Here is a 20,421-nt window from a genome sequence, read left to right on the forward strand (position 1 = left end):
CGCTACTCAGCAAGTAAACGAGAGGGAGCTGCGCCCGGCCTCGTAAGACGCCTCTTCTCCGGTGCGAGCGCCCCGACGCCGCTGGCCGCCGCCGCCGCCTTGCCGCTATCCCGCCGCGCGTTTGGGGACGGAGGGCGACCCGTAGGACGGCCCCGCCGACTACACGACCGTTTGGCAGAGCGAGTGCAAGGTTAGGCGAGCTGGGCGGTAACTCGGGTTAGTCTGGGGAGACTCGCGGTGGACAGGGGGGCGCGAATCCGGCCGGGCGGCCCCATCGATTAAGCATTGGTAGGGAGCCGAGGATGAGCCGTGCGAAGTGGCCTCGGAGGCGGTCCGTGGGGGACGACGGGGGGGGACGGGCGTCGGCCCTCCGGCCCGAGCAGAGAACGTTCGGTCACCCAAGCGGGAATCTGCGCCCCGGCCCGAGTCGGACTCGGTCGGTTCGGCCCGCTGAGGCCCTCAACTATTCCCGTACGCGGGGGTCGGGAGCTGCGGCGCTGCGCCGGCGACTTACCCGCGCGAGGCACGCACTGCGTGCGGCCAGGATGCGGAGTTGGATCGGCGCTGGTTGGGAACCCTCGGGGAACGAAGGCGGACGGCGGCCAGCCGGCGCCGACGAACCCGTCGGGGAGGGGGCTGGTGGCAGGCGCGATCGGTACTATTGCTGACTGCCGGGAGGGAAGCTGCGCCCCGGCCGAGTCAGACTCAGCCGTTGCGCCCCCCCCGAGCCCGCAGCGCGTAGCGCGGAAGCCATACGCCCCCCCGATGCGGAGCGACAGACGCCCCCGCGACCGCGGTTGGTCGGGAAGGCTTTTCGGATAGAGGTCGGACGGTGTGTGTGGACGGCTTCCCGTGGTGCCGCCGCTATCAAGCCGGAGGGTTTGAGAAACGACATTCGCGGAAGGACCGGCGCGGCCGGCGGACGCTCGCACGCGCGGCGCCCGACACTCAGCCGCTCGCTCGGCCTCCGTGGATCGTGGCTAGGTGGGATGGATGCCAAACCGGGTCGTCTCGGTCTCGCCGCAGTACGGTCGCGCCGGGGCCTGCGGGGCGGCGCGGGGAGCGCACGCTCACGCGGCGGCCGGGGCGCTAGAGTGCGACCCGCAGTGGGTAGGAACCGTCCACCCGACGTCGGACGAGCCGAGGCCGATGGGGGCCCTACCAAGGCGGGTCATGAGTGCCAGTCGGTCAGTTGGGTGAGGGGGTACTCGGAGGCCCGCCGGGAGCAGACGGGCGACCGGGGATGGGGGGCGTACGCGGGCGGGCGCCGGGAGAAAACGGCCCGTCCGGGGTCGAATCTCGGCCTGTGTTTAAGGAGCCGGCCGGGCATCACGCTCCTTCCTTGGATGGACAACATTCGCAGTTGACACTTTGTGTCATTTTATCCGAGCGGGCGGGCGCCGCGAGGCGGACCGTCCGGGGCGACTCTCGGCCTGTGTTTAAGGAGCCGGCCGGGCATCACGCTCCTTCCTTGGATGGACAACATTCGCAGTTGACACTTTGTGTCATTTTATCCGAGCAGACGGGCGCCGCGAGGCGGACCGTCCGGGGCGACTCTCGGCCTGTGTTTAAGGAGCCGGCCGGGCATCACGCTCCTTCCTTGGATGGACAACATTCGTAGTTGACACTTTGTGTCATTTTATCCGAGCGGGCGGGCGCCGCGAGGCGGACCGTCCGGGGCGACTCTCGGCCTGTGTTTAAGGAGCCGGCCGGGCATCACGCTCCTTCCTTGGATGGACAACATTCGCAGTTGACACTTTGTGTCATTTTATCCGAGCGGACGGGCGCCGCGAGGCGGACCGTCCGGGGCGACTCTCGGCCTGTGTTTAAGGAGCCGGCCGGGCATCACGCTCCTTCCTTGGATGGACAACATTCGCAGTTGACACTTTGTGTCATTTTGTTCGGCCTGTGTTTAAGGAGGCGGCCGTCCTCCACTCGGTCCGTGTTTAAGGAGCAACACTCGCGCTCCGGTTCGGCCTGTGTTTAAGGAGGCGGCCGTCCTCCCCTTGGTCTGTGTTAAGGGCGACACTCGGTCCGTGTTTAAGGAGCCTGGCCCTCGCGCTCCGGTTCGGCCTGTATTTAGGGAGGCGGCCGTCCTCCGCTTGGTCTGTGTTAAGGGCGACACTCGGTCCGTGTTTAAGGAGCCTGGCCCTGACGCTCCTCTCCGGCCTGTGTTTAAGGAGGCGGCCGTCCTCCCCTTGGTCTGTGTTAAGGGCGACACTCGGTCCGTGTTTAAGGAGCGGCCCTCGCGCTCCGGTTCGGCCTGTATTTAGGGAGGCGGCCGTCCTCCGCTTGGTCTGTGTTAAGGGCGACACTCGGTCCGTGTTTAAGGAGCCGGCCCTGACGCTCCTCTTCGGCCTGTGTTTAAGGAGGCGGCCGTCCTCCACTTCCTTCCATGCACCACCACATTCGCAGTTGACACTTTGCCATTTTTTCAGAGAGGTGACACTTAGTCGTTTTTTCGAAAGTTGACACTTAGTCGTTTTTTCGAAAGTTGACACTTTGCCGTTTTTTCAGAGAGGTGACACTTTGTCGTTTTTTCGAAAGTTGACACTTAGCCGTTTTTTCGAAAGTTGACACTTAGCCGTTTTTTCGAAAGTTGACACTTAGTCACTTTTTCGCCACAGTGACACCTCCAGCGCGTGCCACGGCGCTTTTCAGGTCTTCTATCCGACCTTGTGCTGTCGAGGACGGCGTGTCCGACGCCGTGGGGAGACCAGCACCATCTCCTCCATACTCGTAAACGAGGTGCTTTGGAAAACGGGGGGAAAGTCGATGAGTACACTGACTACTGGGACCATTTCATTGTACTCTGGCGCACCTGAAGACCAAAAAAGGTACTGCACCTTAGCCCGGGTACCTCACCCCCTGGTACCTCGAGGAGAACTTAGAAAAATTTCGACAAATTTTTGGTGAGCTCCAGGGAGAGAGGCTGATTTTTCGCTTTTTGAGGCCGACCGCCGAACCGGCGCGGGGCGGACTCACAAGCCCCGCAGAGCCGTGGGCACTTAGTCGTTTTTTCAGAGAGGCGACACTTAGTCGTTTTTTCAGAGGCGACACTTAGTCGTTTTTTCGAAAGTTGACACTTAGCCGTTTTTTCGAAAGTCGACACTTAGCCGTTTTTTTGGAAAGTTGACACTTAGTCGTTTTTTCGAAAGTTGACACTTAGTCGTTTTTTCGCCACAATTGGCTCTGAGCTCCAGGGGGAGAGCCTGGTTTTGCCTTATTTCAGGCCGGCTGGGGAACCGGCGCGGGTCGGATGCACGAGCCCGGTAGAGCCGTGGGCACTTAGAAAATTTTCGCCGATTAAGCTGGGACCTCCAGGCGGAGACCGGCATTCCTCGTCCTCGGGGTTCGACCCAGGAACCGGCGCTGGGCAGACGCCGTAGCCACGCAGAGCCGTGGGCACTTAGAAAATATTCGCCAAGTTGGCTCTGAGCTCCAGGCGGAGAGGCTGGTTTTGCCTTATTTCAGGCCGGCTGGGGAACCGGCGCGGGTCGGATGCACGAGCCCGCAGAGCCGTGGGCACTTTGCCATTTTCTCAGAGTCGACACTTAGTCGTTTTTTCAGAGAGGCGACACTGTCGTTTTTTCGAAAGTTGACACTTTGCCGTTTTTTCAGAGAGGCGACACTTAGCCGTTTTTTCGAAAGTCGACACTTAGCCGTTTTTTCAGAGATGTGACACTTTGCCGTTTTTTCGAAAGTTGACACTTAGCCGTTTTTTCGAAAGTCGACACTTAGCCGTTTTTTCAGAGATGTGACACTTTGCCGTTTTTTCGAAAGTTGACACTTAGCCGTTTTTTCGAAAGTTGACACTTAGTCGTTTTTTCAGAGATGTGACACTTAGAAACTTTTTGCCAAGTTGGCTGTGAGCTCCAGGAGGAGACCGTTATTTTTCGTCATTCGAGGCCGACTGCGGAACCGGCGCTGAGCGGACGCCAAAGCTCGGCAGGGCCGTGGGCACTTAGAAACTTTTTGCCAAGTTGGCTGTGAGCTCCAGGAGGAGACCGTTATTTTTCGTCATTCGAGGCCGACTGCGGAACCGGCGCTGGGCGGACGCCAAAGCTCGGCAGGGCCGTGGGCACTTAGAAACTTTTTGCCAAGTTGGCTGTGAGCTCCAGGAGGAGACCGTTATTTTTCGTCATTCGAGGCCGACTGCGGAACCGGCGCTGAGCGGACGCCAAAGCTCGGCAGGGCCGTGGGCACTTAGAAACTTTTTGCCAAGTTGGCTGTGAGCTCCAGGAGGAGACCGTTATTTTTCGTCATTCGAGGCCGACTGCGGAACCGGCGCTGGGCGGACGCCAAAGCTCGGCAGGGCCGTGGGCACTTAGAAACTTTTTGCCAAGTTGGCTGTGAGCTCCAGGAGGAGACCGTTATTTTTCGTCATTCGAGGCCGACTGCGGAACCGGCGCTGGGCGGACGCCAAAGCTCAGCAGGGCCGTGGGCACTTAGAAACTTTTTGCCAAGTTGGCTGTGAGCTCCAGGAGGAGACCGTTATTTTTCGTCATTCGAGGCCGACTGCGGAACCGGCGCTGGGCGGACGCCAAAGCTCAGCAGGGCCGTGGGCACTTAGAAACTTTTTGCCAAGTTGGCTGTGAGCTCCAGGAGGAGACCGTTATTTTTCGTCATTCTAGGCCGGCTGCAGAACCGGCGCGGCTCGGATGCACGAGCCCGCAGAGCCGTGGGCACTTTGCCACTTTTTCGCCACAATTGGCTGTGAGCTCCAGGAGGAGACCGTTATTTTTCGTCATTCTAGGCCGGTTGCAGAACCGGCGCGGCTCGGATGCACGAGCCCGCAGAGCCGTGGGCACTTAGAAAATTTTCAGAGAGGCGACACTTTGCCATTTTTTCAGAGAGGTGACACTTAGTCGTTTTTTCGAAAGTTGACACTTAGCCGTTTTTTCGAAAGTTGACACTTAGTCGTTTTTTCGAAAGTTGACACTTAGTCGTTTTTTCGCCACAGTGCCCACCTCCAGCGCGTGCCACGGCGCTTTCCAGGTCTTCTATCCGACCTTGTGCTGTCGAGGACGGCGTGTCCGACGCCGTGGGGAGACCAGCACCATCTCCTCCATACTCGTAAAGGAGGTGCTTTGGAAAACGGGGGGAAAGTCGATGAGTACACTGACTACTGGGACCATTTCATTGTACTCTGGCGCACCTGAAGACCAAAAAAGGTACTGCATCTTAGCCCGGGTACCTCACCCCCTGGTACCTCGAGGAGAACTTAGAAAAATTTCGACAAATTTTTGGTGAGCTCCAGGGAGAGAGGCTGATTTTTCGCTTTTTGAGGCCGACTGCCGAACCGGCGCGGGGCGGACTCACAAGCCCCGCAGAGCCGTGGGCACTTAGTCGTTTTTTCAGAGAGGCGACACTTAGTCGTTTTTTCGAAAGTCGACACTTAGCCGTTTTTTCGAAAGTTGACACTTAGCCGTTTTTTCGAAAGTTGACACTTAGTCGTTTTTTCGCCACAATTGGCTCTGAGCTCCAGGGGGAGAGGCTGGTTTTGCCTTATTTCAGGCCGGCTGGGGAACCGGCGCGGGTCGGATGCACGAGCCCGCAGAGCCGTGGGCACTTTGCCGTTTTTTCAGAGAGGCGACACTTAGTCGTTTTTTCAGAGAGGCGACACTTAGTCGTTTTTTCAGAGAGGCGACACTTAGCCGTTTTTTCAGAGAGGCGACACTTAGTCGTTTTTTCGAAAGTTGACACTTAGCCGTTTTTTCGAAAGTTGACACTTAGCCGTTTTTTCGAAAGTCGACACTTAGCCGTTTTTTTCGAAAGTTGACACTTTTCGCCGATTTTGCTGGGACCTCCAGGCGAGGACCGGCGTTTTTCGTCTTCCGGGTCCGACCCGGGAACCAGCACCGAGCGGACACATTCGCTCGCAAGTGCCGTTGGCACTTAGAAAATTTTTCGTTTGTCATGAGCTCCGGGCGGAGACCGGCGTTTTTCGTCTTCCGGGTTCGACCCGGGAACCAGCGCCGAGCGGACACATTCGCTCGCAAGTGCCGTTGGCACTTAGAAGATTTTTCGTTTGTCATGAGCTCCGGGCGGAGACCGGCGTTTTTCGTCTTCCGGGTTCGACCCGGGAACCAGCGCCGAGCGGACACATTCGCTCGCAAGTGCCGTTGGCACTTAGAAAATTTTTCGTTTGTCATGAGCTCCGGGCGGAGACCGGCGTTTTTCGTCTTCCGGGTTCGACCCGGGAACCAGCGCCGAGCGGACACATTCGCTCGCAAGTGCCGTTGGCACTTAGAAAATTTTTCGTTTGTCATGAGCTCCGGGCGGAGACCGGCGTTTTTCGTCTTCCGGGTTCGACCCGGGAACCAGCGCCGAGCGGACACATTCGCTCGCAAGTGCCGTTGGCACTTAGAAAATTTTTCGTTTGCCATGAGCTCCGGGCGGAGACCGCCGTTTTTCGTCTTCCGGGTTCGACCCGGGAACCAGCGCCGAGCGGACACATTCGCTCGCAAGTGCCGTTGGCACTTAGAAAATTTTTCGTTTGCCATGAGCTCCGGGCGGAGACCGGCATTTTTCGTCATTCGAGGCCGACGGGGGAACCAGCCGGAGCGGACACGTTTGCTCGGAAGAGCCGTTGGCACTTAGAAAAAATTCCGTGTCTCGTGAGCTCCAGGGGGGACAGGCTGGTTTTATTCATCCGTAGCCGACATGGGAACCAGCGCGGAGTGGATTGGTGTTGCGCTGGCATATACCTCATCTCTCTCAGGAGTCCCCCCCTTATACGTGCCGATTGTGTTTTGGAAAACGGGGGGTAACTGGATGAGTACACTGACTAGGGGGACCAGTACACTAGCGAGTGGGACCAGTACACTGACTAGTGGGACCAACACACTATGAGCGCCTGGTACCTAAAATGGAAGTATAGAGGCCGAATTTCGGGCAAGATCACGCCGGGTTAGGCTTCCAGGACCTCGGCTAAGCAATTTTAACGGGTCGCCCGGTTCTTTTTTGATCCAGCCCGGTTCTTTTTTTTATCCAGCCCGGTTCTTTTTACACTTCCAGCTGGAGCTCGGGAGCGGCTTTTTGCACAAGATCACGCCGTGTTAGGCTTCCAGGACCTCGGCTAAGCAATTTTAACGGGTCGCCCGGTTCTTTTTTTTATCCAGCCCGGTTCTTTTTTTATCCAGCCCGGTTCTTTTTACACTTCCAGCTGGAGCTCGGGAGCGGCTTTTTGCACAAGATCACGCCGTGTTAGGCTTCCAGGACCTCGGCTAAGCAATTTTAACGGGTCGTCCGGTTCTTTTTTTTATCCAGCCCGGTTCTTTTTTTTATCCAGCCCGGTTCTTTTTACACTTCCAGCTGGAGCTCGGGAGCGGCTTTTTGCACAAGATCACGCCGTGTTAGGCTTCCAGGACCTCGGCTAAGCAATTTTAACGGGTCGCCCGGTTCTTTTTTTTTTTATCCAGCCCGGTTCTTTTTTTATCCAGCCTGGTTCTTTTTACACTTCCAGCTGGAGCTCGGGAGCGGCTTTTTGCACAAGAACACGCCGTGTTAGGCTTCCAGGACCTCGGCTAAGCAATTTTAACGGGTCGCCCGGTTCTTTTTTGATCCAGCCCGGTTCTTTTTACACTTCCAGCTGGAGCTCGGGAGCGGCTTTTTGCACAAGATCACGCCGGGTTAGGCTTCCAGGACCTCGGCTAAGCAATTTTAACGGGTCGCCCGGTTCTTTTTTGATCCAGCCCGGTTCTTTTTTTTATCCAGCCTGGTTCTTTTTACACTTCCAGCTGGAGCTCGGGAGCGGCTTTTTGCACAAGATCACGCCGTGTTAGGCTTCCAGGACCTCGGCTAAGCAATTTTAACGGGTCGCCCGGTTCTTTTTTGATCCAGCCCGGTTCTTTTTTTTATCCAGCCTGGTTCTTTTTACACTTCCAGCTGGAGCTCTGGAGCGGCTTTTTGCACAAGATCACGCCGTGTTAGGCTTCCAGGACCTCGGCTAAGCAATTTTAACGGGTCGCCCGGTTCTTTTTTTTATCCAGCCCGGTTCTTTTTTTATCCAGCCCGGTTCTTTTTACACTTCCAGCTGGAGCTCGGGAGCGGCTTTTTGCACAAGATCACGCCGTGTTAGGCTTCCAGGACCTCGGCTAAGCAATTTTAACGGGCCGCCCGGTTCTTTTTTTTATCCAGCCCGGTTCTTTTTTTATCCAGCCTGGTTCTTTTTACACTTCCAGCTGGAGCTCGGGAGCGGCTTTTTGCACAAGATCACGCCGGGTTAGGCTTCCAGGACCTCGGCTAAGCAATTTTACCGGGTCGCCCGGTTCTTTTTTTGAACCAGCCCGGTTCTTTTTACACTTCCAGCTGGAGCTCAGCAGCGGCTATTTGCACAAGATCACGCCGGGTTAGGCTTCCAGGACCTCGGTTAAGCACTTCTAACGGGCCCTGGTCCACCCCTGCCAGCGCAATTCAAAACTTGGCATTAATTTCGACCTAAGAGACGAAGTCTGATTTTTTTCTACCACTTGGGCGGCCTTTTTGCACCCAGAACACCCGCACCGGCACCATAAATTCGAAGGGTGCCGAGTGCGTCGGCGCAGATTCTGCGACGGAGTGACACTTCCCTCTTGTGGACATTCGGCGGTAGGTGAAATGCGCACTCGGTCTTCTCTTTTCTTTTCCTTCCAGTGAAACTTTGGCAACATTCTGCGAGCTGCTGGCTTCCAGAACCTCGGCCAAGCAGGTGGAGGATTTTTTTCCACTTCCAGCTGGAGGTGAGGAGGGACTTTTTGGGCAAGATCACGCCGACTTAGCAAGCAAGGTGGAAGTGCCAGCATGCTCCGTGGCTGGAAGTGTGGATGTGCCAGCACCCTCCGTGCCTGGAGCTATGGAAGTGTGGAGCTCCAGCACCCTCCGTGCCTATGGAAGTGTGGAGCTCCAGCACCCTCCCTGCCTATGGAAGTGTGGAGCTCCAGCACCCTCCCTGCCTATGGAAGTGTGGAGCTCCAGCACCCTCCCTGCCTATGGAAGTGTGGAGCTCCAGCACCCTCCCTGCCTATGGAAGTGTGGAGCTCCAGCACCCTCCCTGCCTATGGAAGTGTGGAGCTCCAGCACCCTCCCTGCCTATGGAAGTGTGGAGCTCCAGCACCCTCCCTGCCTATGGAAGTGTGGAGCTCCAGCACCCTCCCTGCCTATGGAAGTGTGGAGCTCCAGCACCCTCCCTGCCTATGGAAGTGTGGAGCTCCAGCACCCTCCCTGCCTATGGAAGTGTGGAGCTCCAGCACCCTCCCTGCCTATGGAAGTGTGGAGCTCCAGCACCCTCCCTGCCTATGGAAGTGTGGAGCTCCAGCACCCTCCCTGCCTATGGAAGTGTGGAGCTCCAGCACCCTCCCTGCCTATGGAAGTGTGGAGCTCCAGCACCCTCCCTGCCTATGGAAGTGTGGAGCTCCAGCACCCTCCCAGCCTATGGAAGTGTGGAGCTCCAGCACCCTCCCTGCCTATGGAAGTGTGGAGCTCCAGCACCCTCCCTGCCTATGGAAGTGTGGAGCTCCAGCACCCTCCCTGCCTATGGAAGTGTGGAGCTCCAGCACCCTCCCTGCCTATGGAAGTGTGGAGCTCCAGCACCCTCCCTGCCTATGGAAGTGTGGAGCTCCAGCACCCTCCCTGCCTATGGAAGTGTGGAGCTCCAGCACCCTCCCTGCCTATGGAAGTGTGGAGCTCCAGCACCCTCCCTGCCTATGGAAGTGTGGAGCTCCAGCACCCTCCCTGCCTATGGAAGTGTGGAGCTCCAGCACCCTCCCTGCCTATGGAAGTGTGGAGCTCCAGCACCCTCCCTGCCTATGGAAGTGTGGAGCTCCAGCACCCTCCCTGCCTATGGAAGTGTGGAGCTCCAGCACCCTCCCTGCCTATGGAAGTGTGGAGCTCCAGCACCCTCCCTGCCTATGGAAGTGTGGAGCTCCAGCACCCTCCCTGCCTATGGAAGTGTGGAGCTCCAGCACCCTCCCAGCCTATGGAAGTGTGGAGCTCCAGCACCCTCCCTGCCTATGGAAGTGTGGAGCTCCAGCACCCTCCCTGCCTATGGAAGTGTGGAGCTCCAGCACCCTCCCTGCCTATGGAAGTGTGGAGCTCCAGCACCCTCCCTGCCTATGGAAGTGTGGAGCTCCAGCACCCTCCCTGCCTATGGAAGTGTGGAGCTCCAGCACCCTCCCTGCCTATGGAAGTGTGGAGCTCCAGCACCCTCCCTGCCTATGGAAGTGTGGAGCTCCAGCACCCTCCCTGCCTATGGAAGTGTGGAGCTCCAGCACCCTCCCTGCCTATGGAAGTGTGGAGCTCCAGCACCCTCCCTGCCTATGGAAGTGTGGAGCTCCAGCACCCTCCCTGCCTATGGAAGTGTGGAGCTCCAGCACCCTCCCTGCCTATGGAAGTGTGGAGCTCCAGCACCCTCCCTGCCTATGGAAGTGTGGAGCTCCAGCACCCTCCCTGCCTATGGAAGTGTGGAGCTCCAGCACCCTCCCTGCCTATGGAAGTGTGGAGCTCCAGCACCCTCCCTGCCTATGGAAGTGTGGAGCTCCAGCACCCTCCCTGCCTATGGAAGTGTGGAGCTCCAGCACCCTCCCTGCCTATGGAAGTGTGGAGCTCCAGCACCCTCCCTGCCTATGGAAGTGTGGAGCTCCAGCACCCTCCCTGCCTATGGAAGTGTGGAGCTCCAGCACCCTCCCTGCCTATGGAAGTGTGGAGCTCCAGCACCCTCCCAGCCTATGGAAGTGTGGAGCTCCAGCACCCTCCCTGCCTATGGAAGTGTGGAGCTCCAGCACCCTCCCTGCCTATGGAAGTGTGGAGCTCCAGCACCCTCCCTGCCTATGGAAGTGTGGAGCTCCAGCACCCTCCCTGCCTATGGAAGTGTGGAGCTCCAGCACCCTCCCTGCCTATGGAAGTGTGGAGCTAGAGCACCCTCCCTGCCTATGGAAGTGTGGAGCTCCAGCACCCTCCCTGCCTATGGAAGTGTGGAGCTCCAGCACCCTCCCTGCCTATGGAAGTGTGGAGCTCCAGCACCCTCCCTGCCTATGGAAGTGTGGAGCTCCAGCACCCTCCGTGCCTGGAGCTATGGAAGTGTGGAGCTCCAGCACCCTCCGTGCCTAGGGAAGTGTGGAGCTCCAGCACCCTCCCTGCCTATGGAAGTGTGGAGCTCCAGCACCCTCCCTGCCTATGGAAGTGTGGAGCTCCAGCACCCTCCCAGCCTATGGAAGTGTGGAGCTCCAGCACCCTCCCTGCCTATGGAAGTGTGGAGCTCCAGCACCCTCCGTGCCTGGAGCTATGGAAGTGTGGAGCTCCAGCACCCTCCGTGCCTGGAGCTATGGAAGTGTGGAGCTCCAGCACCCTCCGTGCCTAGGGAAGTGTGGAGCTCCAGCACCCTCCGTGCCTATGGAAGAGCCACCTCCGCGGGCATGCTGCTCAACCACGCCGGCCCAGAGTTCCAGCCGCTCGGCTACACTCTCTCACAAGCCCCGCCTGGAGCTCCCCAGCCCGCCCCTGGTACCTCAACTACCGAGGCCAGCCGCTCGACCAGGCCGGCCCAGAGTTCCAGCCGCTCGGCTTCACTCTCTCACAAGCCCCGCCTGGAGCTCCCCAGCCCGCCCCTGGTACCTCAACTACCGAGGCCAGCCGCTCGACCACGCCGGCGCAGAGTTCCAGCCGCTCGGATAAGCTCTGCCACTCTCCCGCTAAGCAGCCACCGGTAACGGGGAAATGTCGCCGCCTTGTGGACACGCCCTTGTAAATGAATGGGCTTTCGCACTTAGTGCAATTTTCGCCAGCTCCGTGGCTGCAAGTATGGAGCTATGGAGCCACCAGCCAGGCTGGAGCTCTGGAGCTATGGAAGTATGGAGCTCTGGAGCTATGGAGCTATGGAGCTATGGAGCTATGGAGCTATGGAGCTCTGGGGCTATGGAGCTATGGAGCTATGGAGCTATGGAAGTATGGAGCTATGGAGCTATGGAGCTATGGAAGTATGGAGCTATGGAGCTATGGAAGTATGGAGCTCTGGAGCTATGGAGCTATGGAGCCACCAGCCAGCACCCTCCGTGGCTCAACCACGCCGGCCCAGAGTTCCAGCCGCTCGGCTTCACTCTCTCACAAGCCCCGCCTGGAGCTCCCCAGCCCGCCCCTGGTACCTCAACTACCGAGGCCAGCCGCTCGACCAGGCCGGCCGAGAGTTCCAGCCGTTCGGCTTCACTCTCTCACAAGACCCGCCTGGAGCTCCCCGGCCCACCCCTGGTACCTCAACTACCGAGGCCAGCCGCTCGACCACGCCGGCGCAGAGTTCCAGCCGCTCGGATGAGCTCTGCCACTCTCCCGCCGCGCAGCCACCGGTAACGGGGAAATGTCGCCGCCTTGTGGACACGCCGTTGTAAATGAATGGGCTTTCGCACTTAGTGCAATTTTCGCCAACTCTGTGACTGGTGCTATGGAAGTATGGAGCTCTGGTGCTATGGAAGTATGGAGCTATGGAGCTCTGGTGCTATGGAGCTATGGAGCTCTGGTGCTATGGAGCTATGGAGCTCTGGTGCTATGGAAGTATGGAGCTATGGAGCTATGGAAGTATGGAGCTATGGAGCTATGGAAGTCTGGAGCTATGGAAGTATGGAGCTATGGAGCTATGGAAGTATGGAGCTCTGGAGCTATGGAGCCACCAGCCAGCACCCTCCGTGGCTCAACCACGCCGGCCCAGAGTTCCAGCCGCTCGGCTTCACTCTCTCACAAGCCCCGCCTGGAGCTCCCCGGCCCACCCCTGGTACCTCAACTACCGAGGCCAGCCGCTCGACCACGCCGGCGCAGAGTTCCAGCCGCTCGGATAAGCTCTGCCACTCACCCGCCGCGCAGCCACCGGTAACGGGGAAATGTCGCCGCCTTGTGGACACGCCGTTGTAAATGAATGGGCTTTCGCACTTAGTGCAATTTTCGCCAACTCTCTGACTTAGAGCTATGGAAGTATGGAGCTATGGAGCCACCAGCCACCCAGGCTGGAGCTATGGAGCTCTGGAGGTATGGAGCTCTGGTGCTATGGAAGTATGGAGCTCTGGTGCTATGGAAGTATGGAGCTCTGGTGCTATGGAAGTATGGAGCTATGGAAGTATGGAGCTCTGGTGCTATGGAGCTATGGAGCTCTGGTGCTATGGAAGTATGGAGCTATGGAAGTATGGAGCCCTGGTGCTATGGAGCTATGGAGCTCTGGTGCTATGGAGCTATGGAGCTCTGGTGCTATGGAGCTATGGAGCTCTGGTGCTATGGAGCTATGGAGCTCTGGTGCTATGGAAGTATGGAGCTCTGGTGCTATGGAAGTATGGAGCTATGGAAGTATGGAGCTCTGGTGCTATGGAGCTATGGAGCTCTGGTGCTATGGAAGTATGGAGCTATGGAAGTATGGAGCTCTGGTGCTATGGAGCTATGGAGCTCTGGTGCTATGGAGGTATGGAGCTCTGGTGCTATGGAGCTATGGAGCTCTGGTGCTATGGAGCTATGGAGCTCTGGTGCTATGGAGCTATGGAGCTCTGGTGCTATGGAGCTATGGAGCTCTGGTGCTATGGAGCTATGGAGCTCTGGAGGTATGGAGCTCTGGTGCTATGGAGCTCTGGAGCTCTGGTGCTATGGAGCTCTGGTGCTATGGAGCTATGGAGCTCTGGAGGTATGGAGCCACCAGCCAGCACCCTCCGTGGCTGGATCAATGGAAGTGTTTTAGGTACCAGGCAGCCAAAGGGCCGAGGCCTCACGCTCGACCACGCCGGCGCAGAGTTCCAGCCGCTCGGATAAGCTCTGTCACTCACCCGCCGCGCAGCCACCGGTAACGGGGAAATGTCGCCGCCTGGCGGACACGCCGTTGTAAATGAATGGGCTTTCGCACTTAGTGCAATTTTCGCCAACTCTCTGACTTAGAGCTATGGAAGTATGGAGCTATGGAGCCACCAGCCACCCAGGCTGGAGCTATGGAGCTCTGGAGGTATGGAGCTCAGGTGCTATGGAAGTATGGAGCTATGGAGCTATGGAAGTATGGAGCTATGGAGCTATGGAGCTCTGGAAGTATGGAGCTATGGAGCTCTGGAGCTATGGAGCCCTGGAGCCCTGGAGCTATGGAGCTCTGGTGCTATGGAGGTATGGAGCTCTGGAGGTATGGAGCTCTGGAGGTATGGAGCTATGGAGCTATGGAGCCCTGAAGCTATGGAGCTATGGAGCCCTGGAGCTATGGAGCTATGGAGCCCTGGAGCTATGGAGCTATGGAGCTCTGGTGCTATGGAGCTATGGAGCTCTGGTGCTATGGAGCTATGGAGCTCTGGTGCTATGGAGCTATGGAGCTCTGGTGCTATGGAGCTATGGAGCTCTGGAAGTATGGAGCTATGGAGCTCTGGAGGTATGGAGCTATGGAGCCCTGGAGCTATGGAGCCCTGGAGCTATGGAAGTATGGAGCTCTGGTGCTATGGAGCTATGGAGCTCTGGTGCTATGGAGCTATGGAGCTCTGGAGCTATGGAGCTCTGGAGGTATGGAGCTATGGAGCTATGGAGCTATGGAGGTATGGAGCTATGGAGCTATGGAAGTATGGAGCTCTGGTGCTATGGAGCTATGGAGCTCTGGTGCTATGGAGCTATGGAGCTCTGGTGCTATGGAGCTATGGAGCTATGGAGCTCTGGAAGTATGGAGCTCTGGTGCTATGGAGCTATGGAGCTCTGGTGCTATGGAGCTATGGAGCTCTGGTGCTATGGAGCTATGGAGCTCTGGTGCTATGGAGCTCTGGTGCTATGGAGCTCTGGTGCTATGGAGCTATGGAGCTCTGGTGCTATGGAGCTATGGAGCTCTGGAGGTATGGAGCTCTGGAGGTATGGAGCTTTGGAGCCCTGGAGCTCTGGAGGTATGGAGCTATGGTGCTATGGAGCTCTGAAGCCATGGAGCTCTGGTGCTATGGAGCTCTGGAGCTCTGGAGGTATGGAGCTCTGGAGGTATGGAGCTATGGAGCCCTGGAGCTCTGGAGGTATGGAGCTATGGTGCTATGGAGCTCTGAAGCCATGGAGCTCTGGTGCTATGGAGCTCTGGAGCTCTGGAGGTATGGAGCTCTGGAGGTATGGAGCTATGGAGCCCTGGAGCTCTGGAGGTATGGAGCTATGGTGCTATGGAGCTCTGAAGCCATGGAGCTCTGGTGCTATGGAGCTCTGGAGCTCTGGAGGTATGGAGCTATGGAGCCCTGGAGCTCTGGAGGTATGGAGCTATGGTGCTATGGAGCTCTGAAGCCATGGAGCTCTGGTGCTATGGAGCTCTGGAGGTATGGAGCTCTGGAGGTATGGAGCTCTGGAGGTATGGAGCTATGGAGCCCTGGAGCTCTGGAGGTATGGAGCTATGGTGCTATGGAGCTCTGAAGCCATGGAGCTCTGGTGCTATGGAGCTATGGAGCTCTGGTGCTATGGAGCTATGGAGGTATGGAGCCACCAGCCAGCACCCTCCGTGGCTGGATCAATGGAAGTGTTTTAGGTACCAGGCAGCCAAAGGGCCGAGGCCTCACGCTCGACCACGCCGGCGCAGAGTTCCAGCCGCTCGGATAAGCTCTGTCACTCACCCGCCGCGCAGCCACCGGTAACGGGGAAATGTCGCCGCCTTGTGGACACGCCGTTGTAAATGAATGGGCTTTCGCACTTAGTGCAATTTTCGCCAACTCTCTGACTTAGAGCTATGGAAGTATGGAGCTATGGAGCCACCAGCCACCCAGGCTGGAGCTCTGGAGCTCTGGAGGTATGGAGCTCTGGTGCTATGGAAGTATGGAGCTCTGGTGCTATGGAAGTATGGAGCTATGGAGGTATGGAAGTATGGAGCTATGGAAGTATGGAGCTATGGAGCTCTGGAAGTATGGAGCTATGGAGCTCTGGAGGTATGGAGCCCTGGAGCTATGGAGCCCTGGAGCTATGGAAGTATGGAGCTCTGGTGCTATGGAGCTATGGAGCTCTGGTGCTATGGAGCTATGGAGCTATGGAGCTCTGGAGCTATGGAGCTCTGGAGGTATGGAGCTATGGAGCTATGGAGCTCTGGAGGTATGGAGCTATGGAGCTATGGAAGTATGGAGCTCTGGTGCTATGGAGCTATGGAGCTCTGGTGCTATGGAGCTATGGAGCTCTGGTGCTATGGAGCTATGGAGCTATGGAGCTCTGGAAGTATGGAGCTCTGGTGCTATGGAGCTATGGAGCTCTGGTGCTATGGAGCTATGGAGCTCTGGTGCTATGGAGCTCTGGTGCTATGGAGCTCTGGTGCTATGGAGCTATGGAGCTCTGGTGCTATGGAGCTCTGGAGGTATGGAGCTCTGGAGGTATGGAGCTCTGGAGGTATGGAGCTATGGAGCCCTGGAGCTCTGGAGGTATGGAGCTATGGTGCTATGGAGCTCTGAAGCCATGGAGCTCTGGTGCTATGGAGCTATGGAGCTATGGTGCTATGGAGCTATGGAGCTATGGAGCTCTGGAAGTATGGAGCTCTGGTGCTATGGAGCTATGGAGCTCTGGTGCTATGGAGCTATGGAGCTCTGGTGCTATGGAGCTATGGAGCTCTGGTGCTATGGAGCTCTGGTGCTATGGAGCTCTGGTGCTATGGAGCTATGGAGCTCTGGTGCTATGGAGCTATGGAGCTCTGGAGGTATGGAGCTCTGGAGGTATGGAGCTCTGGAGGTATGGAGCTATGGAGCCCTGGAGCTCTGGAGGTATGGAGCTATGGTGCTATGGAGCTCTGAAGCCATGGAGCTCTGGTGCTATGGAGCTCTGGAGCTCTGGAGGTATGGAGCTCTGGAGGTATGGAGCTATGGAGCCCTGGAGCTCTGGAGGTATGGAGCTATGGTGCTATGGAGCTCTGAAGCCATGGAGCTCTGGTGCTATGGAGCTCTGGAGCTCTGGAGGTATGGAGCTCTGGAGGTATGGAGCTCTGGAGGTATGGAGCTATGGAGCCCTGGAGCTCTGGAGGTATGGAGCTATGGTGCTATGGAGCTCTGAAGCCATGGAGCTCTGGTGCTATGGAGCTCTGGAGGTATGGAGCTCTGGAGGTATGGAGCTCTGGAGGTATGGAGCTATGGAGCCCTGGAGCTCTGGAGGTATGGAGCTATGGTGCTATGGAGCTCTGAAGCCATGGAGCTCTGGTGCTATGGAGCTCTGGAGGTATGGAGCTCTGGAGGTATGGAGCTCTGGAGGTATGGAGCTATGGAGCCCTGGAGCTCTGGAGGTATGGAGCTATGGTGCTATGGAGCTCTGAAGCCATGGAGCTCTGGTGCTATGGAGCTATGGAGCTCTGGTGCTATGGAGCTATGGAGGTATGGAGCCACCAGCCAGCACCCTCCGTGGCTGGATCAATGGAAGTGTTTTAGGTACCAGGCAGCCAAAGGGCCGAGGCCTCACGCTCGACCACGCCGGCGCAGAGTTCCAGCCGCTCGGATAAGCTCTGTCACTCACCCGCCGCGCAGCCACCGGTAACGGGGAAATGTCGCCGCCTGGCGGACACGCCGTTGTAAATGAATGGGCTTTCGCACTTAGTGCAATTTTCGCCAACTCTCTGACTTAGAGCTATGGAAGTATGGAGCTATGGAGCCACCAGCCACCCAGGCTGGAGCTATGGAGCTCTGGAGGTATGGAGCTCAGGTGCTATGGAAGTATGGAGCTATGGAGCTATGGAAGTATGGAGCTATGGAGCTATGGAGCTCTGGAAGTATGGAGCTATGGAGCTCTGGAGGTATGGAGCTATGGAGCCCTGGAGCCCTGGAGCTATGGAGCTCTGGTGCTATGGAGGTACGGAGCTCTGGAGGTATGGAGCTCTGGAGGTATGGAGCTATGGAGCTATGGAGCCCTGGAGCTATGGAGCTATGGAGCCCTGGAGCTATGGAGCTATGGAGCCCTGGAGCTATGGAGCTATGGAGCTCTGGTGCTATGGAGCTATGGAGCTCTGGTGCTATGGAGCTATGGAGCTCTGGTGCTATGGAGCTATGGAGCTCTGGTGCTATGGAGCTATGGAGCTCTGGAAGTATGGAGCTATGGAGCTCTGGAGGTATGGAGCTATGGAGCCCTGGAGCTATGGAGCCCTGGAGCTATGGAAGTATGGAGCTCTGGTGCTATGGAGCTATGGAGCTCTGGTGCTATGGAGCTATGGAGCTCTGGAGCTATGGAGCTCTGGAGGTATGGAGCTATGGAGCTATGGAGCTCTGGAGGTATGGAGCTATGGAGCTATGGAAGTATGGAGCTCTGGTGCTATGGAGCTATGGAGCTCTGGTGCTTTGGAGCTATGGAGCTCTGGTGCTATGGAGCTATGGAGCTATGGAGCTCTGGAAGTATGGAGCTCTGGTGCTATGGAGCTATGGAGCTCTGGTGCTATGGAGCTATGGAGCTCTGGTGCTATGGAGCTATGGAGCTCTGGTGCTATGGAGCTCTGGTGCTATGGAGCTCTGGTGCTATGGAGCTATGGAGCTCTGGTGCTATGGAGCTATGGAGCTCTGGAGGTATGGAGCTCTGGAGGTATGGAGCTCTGGAGGTATGGAGCTTTGGAGCCCTGGAGCTCTGGAGGTATGGAGCTATGGTGCTATGGAGCTCTGAAGCCATGGAGCTCTGGTGCTATGGAGCTCTGGAGCTCTGGAGGTATGGAGCTCTGGAGGTATGGAGCTATGGAGCCCTGGAGCTCTGGAGGTATGGAGCTATGGTGCTATGGAGCTCTGAAGCCATGGAGCTCTGGTGCTATGGAGCTCTGGAGCTCTGGAGGTATGGAGCTCTGGAGGTATGGAGCTATGGAGCCCTGGAGCTCTGGAGGTATGGAGCTATGGTGCTATGGAGCTCTGAAGCCATGGAGCTCTGGTGCTATGGAGCTCTGGAGCTCTGGAGGTATGGAGCTCTGGAGGTATGGAGCTCTGGAGGTATGGAGCTATGGAGCCCTGGAGCTCTGGAGGTATGGAGCTATGGTGCTATGGAGCTCTGAAGCCATGGAGCTCTGGTGCTATGGAGCTCTGGAGGTATGGAGCTCTGGAGGTATGGAGCTCTGGAGGTATGGAGCTATGGAGCCCTGGAGCTCTGGAGGTATGGAGCTATGGTGCTATGGAGCTCTGAAGCCATGGAGCTCTGGTGCTATGGAGCTCTGGAGGTATGGAGCTCTGGAGGTATGGAGCTCTGGAGGTATGGAGCTATGGAGCCCTGGAGCTCTGGAGGTATGGAGCTATGGTGCTATGGAGCTCTGAAGCCATGGAGCTCTGGTGCTATGGAGCTCTGGAGGTATGGAGCTCTGGAGGTATGGAGCTCTGGAGGTATGGAGCTATGGAGCCCTGGAGCTCTGGAGGTATGGAGCTATGGTGCTATGGAGCTCTGAAGCCATGGAGCTCTGGTGCTATGGAGCTATGGAGCTCTGGTGCTATGGAGCTATGGAGGTATGGAGCCACCAGCCAGCACCCTCCGTGGCTGGATCAATGGAAGTGTTTTAGGTACCAGGCAGCCAAAGGGCCGAGGCCTCACGCTCGACCACGCCGGCGCAGAGTTCCAGCCGCTCGGATAAGCTCTGTCACTCACCCGCCGCGCAGCCACCGGTAACGGGGAAATGTCGCCGCCTTGTGGACACGCCGTTGTAAATGAATGGGCTTTCGCACTTAGTGCAATTTTCGCCAACTCTCTGACTTAGAGCTATGGAAGTATGGAGCTATGGAGCCACCAGCCACCAAGGCTGGAGCTCTGGAGCTCTGGAGGTATGGAGCTCTGGTGCTATGGAAGTATGGAGCTCTGGTGCTATGGAAGTATGGAGCTATGGAGGTATGGAAGTATGGAGCTATGGAAGTATGGAGCTATGGAGCTCTGGAAGTATGGAGCTATGGAGCTCTGGAGGTATGGAGCCCTGGAGCTATGGAGCCCTGGAGCTATGGAAGTATGGAGCTCTGGTGCTATGGAGCTATGGAGCTCTGGTGCTATGGAGTTATGGAGCTATGGAGCTCTGGAGCTATGGAGCTCTGGAGGTATGGAGCTATGGAGCTATGGAGCTCTGGAGGTATGGAGCTATGGAGCTATGGAAGTATGGAGCTCTGGTGCTATGGAGCTATGGAGCTCTGGTGCTATGGAGCTATGGAGCTCTGGTGCTATGGAGCTATGGAGCTATGGAGCTCTGGAAGTATGGAGCTCTGGTGCTATGGAGCTATGGAGCTCTGGTGCTATGGAGCTATGGAGCTCTGGTGCTATGGAGCTCTGGTGCTATGGAGCTCTGGTGCTATGGAGCTATGGAGCTCTGGTGCTATGGAGCTCTGGAGGTATGGAGCTCTGGAGGTATGGAGCTCTGGAGGTATGGAGCTATGGAGCCCTGGAGCTCTGGAGGTATGGAGCTATGGTGCTATGGAGCTCTGAAGCCATGGAGCTCTGGTGCTATGGAGCTATGGAGCTCTGGTGCTATGGAGCTATGGAGCTATGGAGCTCTGGAAGTATGGAGCTCTGGTGCTATGGAGCTATGGA

This window comes from Syngnathus leptorhynchus, unplaced genomic scaffold (assembly GCF_054491065.1).
Source record: "Syngnathus leptorhynchus isolate UIUO unplaced genomic scaffold, UIUO_Slep HiC_scaffold_41, whole genome shotgun sequence".
In the NCBI taxonomy this organism is placed as follows: domain Eukaryota; kingdom Metazoa; phylum Chordata; class Actinopteri; order Syngnathiformes; family Syngnathidae; genus Syngnathus; species Syngnathus leptorhynchus.